This window comes from Macrobrachium rosenbergii, chromosome 21 (genome assembly GCF_040412425.1).
Source record: "Macrobrachium rosenbergii isolate ZJJX-2024 chromosome 21, ASM4041242v1, whole genome shotgun sequence".
Classification (NCBI taxonomy): domain Eukaryota; kingdom Metazoa; phylum Arthropoda; class Malacostraca; order Decapoda; family Palaemonidae; genus Macrobrachium; species Macrobrachium rosenbergii.
In genome coordinates this window covers 54,725,193-54,732,263 of record NC_089761.1, presented here as the reverse complement: position 1 = coordinate 54,732,263, position 7,071 = coordinate 54,725,193, and the positions used below count along the sequence as shown (strand labels likewise).

At 41.7% G+C, this 7,071-nt stretch overlaps 1 long non-coding RNA gene across 2 annotated transcripts; it reads left to right on the top strand.

Moving 5' to 3' along the window:
- Positions 1 to 614: 614 nt before the first annotated feature.
- On the top strand, positions 615 to 6,523 carry LOC136850196 (uncharacterized). 2 transcript variants are annotated; one of them, XR_010856582.1, is made up of 4 exons: positions 615 to 856; positions 1,221 to 1,319; positions 5,656 to 5,876; positions 6,244 to 6,518. It is a non-coding gene; the product is annotated as an uncharacterized lncRNA (long non-coding RNA). The 2 variants fall into 2 exon arrangements; XR_010856580.1 differs by having other exon boundaries at positions 1,221 to 5,876; positions 6,244 to 6,523.
- Positions 6,524 to 7,071: the final 548 nt, after the last annotated feature.

Here is a 7,071-nt window from a genome sequence, read left to right as displayed (position 1 = left end):
TGCTAACCACAATAGATTAGCCTCGGGTGCAGAGGTTAGGGGATTCCGTAGTCTGAAGATCTCAGGTGAATTACCACGTCCTTACCTTCGAGATTATAAATATTTTATTTCAATGAATGTGTCATTTTTATGCCGTTATTGCATTTCATTTAAAGGTTAATTGCATACTGTGGTAATTGACTTTCGTATTTTACAATACTGAAACAGACATGAATGGCTCAAAATAAGACTCGGTGATCTGGGTTGACAGAATCAAATTAGGTCACCTTTAGTCATTTGGTAAATCCATGGACTTACTGCAGTAATTTTATTTGTAGAGATGATGATGTCATTGTTAAGGGCAGTCCAGGTAGTAGACTTGAAAATTATATATATATATATATATATATATATATATATATATATATATATATATATATATATATATATATATATATATATACATACATACATACATACATACATACATACATATATTAACCCTTGCTCCTAAAATGGCCGACCCCATGCAAACGAAGTGCAGATGGCTGCCCATATAGAATACTCCTCTCATTTTTTGTCCTCCCTGTATTATTCCTCTGCTACTGCCAACCTCTCGTTTGTTATAGGTTGCCTCGAGAGAGAGCCGCTACAAGGATTGCAGTTTCAGCCATATTGGACCCTAAGGCACTCTGGTCTTGCCGTGAGTCAGGTGAGCCCAGCCTGAGTTCGTTTTCGTTGTGTTTTGGCTCTGATAGCAAGTGGACGTCCTTTGTTCTCACTCGCCCATTCCACAGGTCCACCAACCTGTGCCCTATGTGTGACAGGCCTTAGTTCAGGATACCCATATACTGCATTGTTCCTCTGGACTCCTATGGTAAGCCTGAGACTACTCGAGTATTTTGGCTGCCTGTTTTTCCTCCTACTGAAATATTTCTCGACTTTTTAACAAACCCCTCCATGTAAATATTGTGCTCCAACACATGTATTTCTCTCTCTCCAGTCATTTCGGTAGACGATCCTTTTGTTCCCTAATCCATCCTTTTCTCAGCCACGGCCACCCATCGTTTGCATGCTAGTTAAATTGCAGTTTGTGAACAGTGCGATATAAGTGAGTTTCGATTGGCTGTGCCATTTGTGGGCACATTGTTAATTAGTGAATCCTTATTATTTCAGTTGTATGGTATTAGGTCTTCAATTTTTGCCAGTCCTATACTTAATTCGACACCTTTCTCTTTCAGAGGTATTCCTTCATCGTGAGTTACCGAGGACTCTCTCAGCTCGCCCATTCATTTGTCGCCTGGACCCATCCACTAGACGAAGATATTTCATCTTTTGCGGTAATGTTAATTACGTATCGTTATGATTTCTTATTATTCACGGGTGCCCCATTATAATTAATTTATAAACTATTGACTACAAAAAGTTATTAATGTTAGTAATCATCATCTTTCCATTTTTCTCAGTTGTTTTTGTTATACTGTCAGCCATTTCATAGCATTCTCTTGCCAAGGCCAAGACTGGCAAGTAACACTGGTAACTTTGCATAAGATTGATAATTGTAGAAAATTCCTAAGAGAAACATGCACTTAAATTAAAACGTAAAATACGAGCTGAGAATCCAGTCACGAGAGATAAACACTCATAAAATCTGTGCCGTTCTGGCTAGCAAACCTTAGCGCGTCATAGCAATAGGAATTTTAAAGATCTCACGCTTATTTACAGTGTCTTATGGCGTTCTTTTGTGTTACTAACACAGTACACCCTTATGGTGCTTATTGTTGCACTGATTGTGCCTTTGATTAATTTTACTCTGTTCTAATTGAACCACCTCTGCTCCTGTTACCACTATGTCCGTGGGCAGGTTAAGCAAATTCACATAATTATACCTTTGCATTTGTAGGTTTCAACCCATGCTTTGTGTTGGAGTTTCCTTGCATTGTAGACTTTGACCTGTGCCTTGAGTCCAAATAATCATACCTTTGCATTTGTAGTCTTTGACCCTTGCATCGTGTTACAGTCACACCCTTGCATTCATAGGCTTTGACCCATGTAGCTTGTTACAGTACTCATACCTTTGCATTTGTAGGCTTTGACCCTTGCATTATGTGATAATCATACCCTTGCATTTGTAGGCTTTGACCCGTGCAGCTTGTTACAATACTTATACCTTGGCATTTATAGGCTTTGACCCAAGCATTGTGTTCCAAATACTCACATTTCTGCATTGTAGGCTGTGACTTGTGCATTGTGTTAATCCTTAAATTTTATTAGTGTCTTCCTTACCATGGGAAGACTCCTATTGTAGTTGGAGCCTTATACTGGCCCACGTTATTATTATGTTTTCATTACACTCTGCCTAGCTCAGAGTGCCATTTCCATTCCGTGCAATTGTTTGCACAGCCACTCATTATTCATGTACATGTGCCTATGATGCACAGCCTAAAGGCAATGCCTTTCAATACAGTGGTACTTTTGCATTGCTAGCTCATCCATAACAAGTTATCTAGAGTAGTTGCAATATTCAACCTCCAGTAACTCAACCAAAATGGCCACCTATGAGAAGGCAATCTCTCTCTACACGCAGATAGAACAGAGGACAGGCCATACTGGAGTGCCATTATGAGTCCGTGTAAAAGAGTGGCTGGAAGGTTGGCTTGCCAGGCGCCCCTGGCACCCATCCAAAGGGGGAGCCCTTCCTCTAGGACCTCCAGTTGGGAGGCCCATCATTGTGGCATCTCCCAGAGGTTATGATAGAGGTTGATGGGTCCTCTCTTGCCAGGACTCCCACAACATGATATCCCTCATACAGAAAGATCAGGCACTGACTCAGGCCTGCATCCACCCTAATAAAACATAATTTTTGAAAATGTAGACAGGCTTAGGACAAAACTCCTGGCTGTAAGCTTGAGGGTGGCTACACCCCAACACAGTAGAATTAGTACCTTTGGGGTAGTGGATTTCCTTCCTGAAGACTATGAGATACTCAGAGGACAGGCCCTTAAGTCTCGCCTCTCTCCTGAGCCTGACTTGGGTCCTCCTCCTGACCCAGTGCCACTGCCTGCACCTGCCCCAAACCCACAGCCCAAGGGCTGGGCTTCTTCCAAGAGATGGATGTGGAAGTTCTGCACTTTGTGTAGCGTGCGAAGGCATTCCAAGAATTCCACCCAGTGTCCCACTGGGTCCGTTACATCTCCTCGCAAATCTGTAAATGATTGTATCATGGACTCCCTACAGACCAACCTAGAGGAGGCCAAAAGCTGGGTCACTATCCCGGAAGACTACTCCCCAGATGCATATTGATGGGTAAATCCCCTGGCTGATATAGAGGCCAAAGTTTCTAAAATTGCACGGCAAGCACTATCCGAGGATGGCCAAGTTAGAGAAGATGAAGGAATGACCTTCAAGTGGGTGATTGGCACCATAAGGACTATTCCCACAGCCCTCCTATGGGTGAAAATGTCCCAAGTAACGTAGTGCTGCCTAGGAGTGGTGGAGAACATTCTTTGTATTACTACATGAACAGGGCCACCACCACTGCTGGATGACCTAGATTGCAGCTGGAGCGATATGCTCTGGCCTGGTAAAAAGCTGGAGCCAACACCTGCACTGCTTTCACCTCCAACAAATGAGCTAGTGCCTAGCCTAGGGTCTACGCCTGCACCTAATTCAGATTTGGCACAGCCTTCAAATCCAGATCGGCATGCTCTGGCCTGACAAAGAGCCAGTGCCAAGACCTGGGCCTACTACAGAGCCAGAGCCTGAACCCTCTTCCAGTCATCCATCAGGAGATCCAATTTCCTCCTAGCCTCTGTCAGGAGTGGATGATTCTTCCTGCCCTGCTGTTGAGACATTGCCAGTGCTAATTGAACGCACTGATTACGGCAGTACTCCATCCTTCACAAACATTGAGTCGTTCCCTACCTCAACTCTTGTGCCTGAGCCTGCCTTAGTGCCAGTGCCAGAGCATGCCCTCGATCTCCCTTCAGGAGGTGTTACAACACGTGAGCCTCTTGCACCCAAAACAAACAATTCCTCTACTTCCAAGTCCTCAGAAGATAAGACTCTGGTGAACAATGGACTAATCGCAGAGGTGACAGAACTGCGATGGCAGGTGACAGAGATTGTTGGTACCACCCTTGCTCTGGTCGTCGCAGCAGCCAAAGTGGATGGCACTACTTTAGACCCCATTGTTGGCACTACTGCTGTTGAGGTTGATGCAGCAGCCAAGGCAGTGGGTAGCATAGTGCCTGCTCTGTCTGATAATTTAGTCTCCAGTTTCACCCCCTGCGTAGACTCCGAAGGTCCTCCTGGGCCTTCTCGGGAATTGGCCCCACTGGTTTCCCCTGAGATATCCAAGCCTTAGGGCAATTTAGAATAGGTAGAGCCATCAGTAGATCCAGGAATTATTCCCACAGTTGATCCTGAGGAAAAAATAAGAGGCGAAACACACCGTTCCCTTGAAGAAACGTTGTTGGCTCCAGTCATCAACTACAGTTCCAGTGCTTCCCAGGAGAAGCAACTGTATGGCTACCTGCATCAAGGGGTTAAGCCTCCAGTGCTACAGCTGGAAGATTAAGCACCTGAAACATGAATAATGACAGAGCATAGGTGCTCTTTTTGGCCTGGTGCCTTGACACAGTGCCATGTATATATTACACATAGCCTTAGGATCCCATTCCTTGTATTTATCATAGCTACTGAGCTCTCGTGGCACCTGCATTCTACACTTACGATGCCTTAGCTTAATAGAACAATCCTAGCCCTTGATCCAGAAAGGATGTCTAGGGTTGTCTCCTACTTTTAATCAGTACTGTTGTAGTGAAAGAATTTATTTTGTACTTTGCTGAGTCTGTTCCTTAGCCCAACAAGCTGAAGAACATGACCTAGCTATATATATGTTTTGTTGTATTCCAGCATGCCTATGTTGAGGTATTTTATGTGCTTGTCGAACATTCAATTGAGATACCCAGTTGTATCATATTTGACCTTATTTTAATAATTTTAATAAAGTTTGGGGTGTAGCGCAACATTCCCACTTATATTTAACATGTTCCTTTATTGTAGGGATATATCATTCACCTGTGAGCTACTTTATCACTTGGATAGTGCTGCATTAGCTAGGTTCTGTGGGGCATTCCTTTAGTGATAGATTAATTCGATTTAGTCAACCCCACAGACAGTACATTCCTTAAACAAGTGTAGGCACATTATTCTTAGCATTAAGAATGGGTATTTTTATGTAAATTGTGCAATACCTATTACATGGTTTATGCTGCAATTAATTCGCAGCCTATCGTTAACGTTATATCGCTGTGCTGGCTTAAGTCTTTGTGGAATTCAACTAGCTCAACTTTGTGACCTAATTGTCGAGTTACCTTAATATTCAAGCACATGTTCTTAGCATTAGCAGTGCATTGTTATTCTATGAACGAGAGAGTATGCTTAGATGGTCAGCCAACCAAAACCACCCCTTAATTTAGAGTAATTTACATTAGCTCAGGTTAATCCTGTTCTTGTAGACCTTTCGTCCTTATGTGCAGGGTTAACCCTCACTCATAAAATGGCCACCACCATGCAAACAAAGTGCAAATGGCTGCCCATATATTATACTCCTCTCATTTTTGTCCTCCCTGTATTATTCCTCCACTGCCGCCAATATCTTGTTTGTTATAGGTTGCTGCGAGAGAGAGCTGCTACAAGGATTGCAGTCACTACCATAACGGCGGCCATATTGGACCCTGAGGCACTCTGGTCTTGTCATGAGCGTGGTCTGAGTTAATTTACATTGTGTTTTTGCTCTGATAGCGAGCAGATGTCCATTGTTCTCGCTCGCCCATTCCACAGGTGTGCCAACCCGAGCCCCATAAACTGGATCGTTCCTTTGGACTTTTACGGTAAGCCTCAGACAACTCAATTGTTTTGGCTGGTGGCCTGTTTTTCCTCCTACTGAAATATTTCTTGACTTTTCAATGAACCCCTCCAAGTAAATCCTGCACTCCACCACGTGTATTTCTCTCTCTTCAGTCATCTCAGTAAACCCACCTTTTGTTCCCTATTCCATCCATTTCCCAGCCACAACCACCCATCATTTGCATGCTAGTTAAATTGCAATTTGTGAACAGTGCAATATAAGTGAGTTTCGATTGGCTGTGCCATTTGTGGGCACTTTGTTAATTAGTGAGTCCTTATTACTTCAATTGCATGGTATTAGGTCTTCAATTCTCGACAATCCTTTAGTTAATCGACACCTTTCTCTTTCAGAGGGATGCCTTTATCGTGAGTGTCTGAAGACACTCTCAGCTCACCCTTTCATTCGTTGCCTGGACTCATCCATGTTTGACTAGACAAAGGAATTTCATCTTTTGCAACACCATTAATTACGTATCTTTATGAGTTCTTATTATTCACGTGTGCCCCTAGTATAATTAATTTGTAAACTATTGTTCTTAATTAAGTAAATGTAATTAATCATTAATTGAGTGTATTACTCCTTGCAGTAACTTGACTAAAAAGAGTTCCTAAGGATAGTGATCTTCTTTCCATTTTTCCCAGTTGTTTTTGTTTTACTGTAGACATTTCATATATTTATATATATATATATATATATATATATATATATATATATATATATATATATATATATATATATATATATATAATATATGTATATATATATATTATATGTATATATTATGTATATATTAAGTGATAATAAGTATTGTACATACACCGTTGGATAATGTTGGCTTATAAATGATAGACAAGCGTAGGTTAAATCAGGAATGGTTTCTCATGTATTCCACTAAAACATTTTCAGACTATCCTCATAATTGTAAACGGCTTTCATTGTTTGTTTGACTGATGTGGTCGTTAAAATGGATCACTATATTGGACGGAAATGTAAAGAAGACATTGAGGATTCATCCTAAGTCACGTCCAGATTATTGCATTCTGGAGAATAGCGCAGTACATCGACTAAATATTCCAAATTTCACTGAGTAGTTCGGTGGTATGTTCTAGTGTATTTAGTTCTTGTGTCGCGTCGCTTATCTGCAGTGTATAAGTACAACGTCACTGATCAGCATTGAA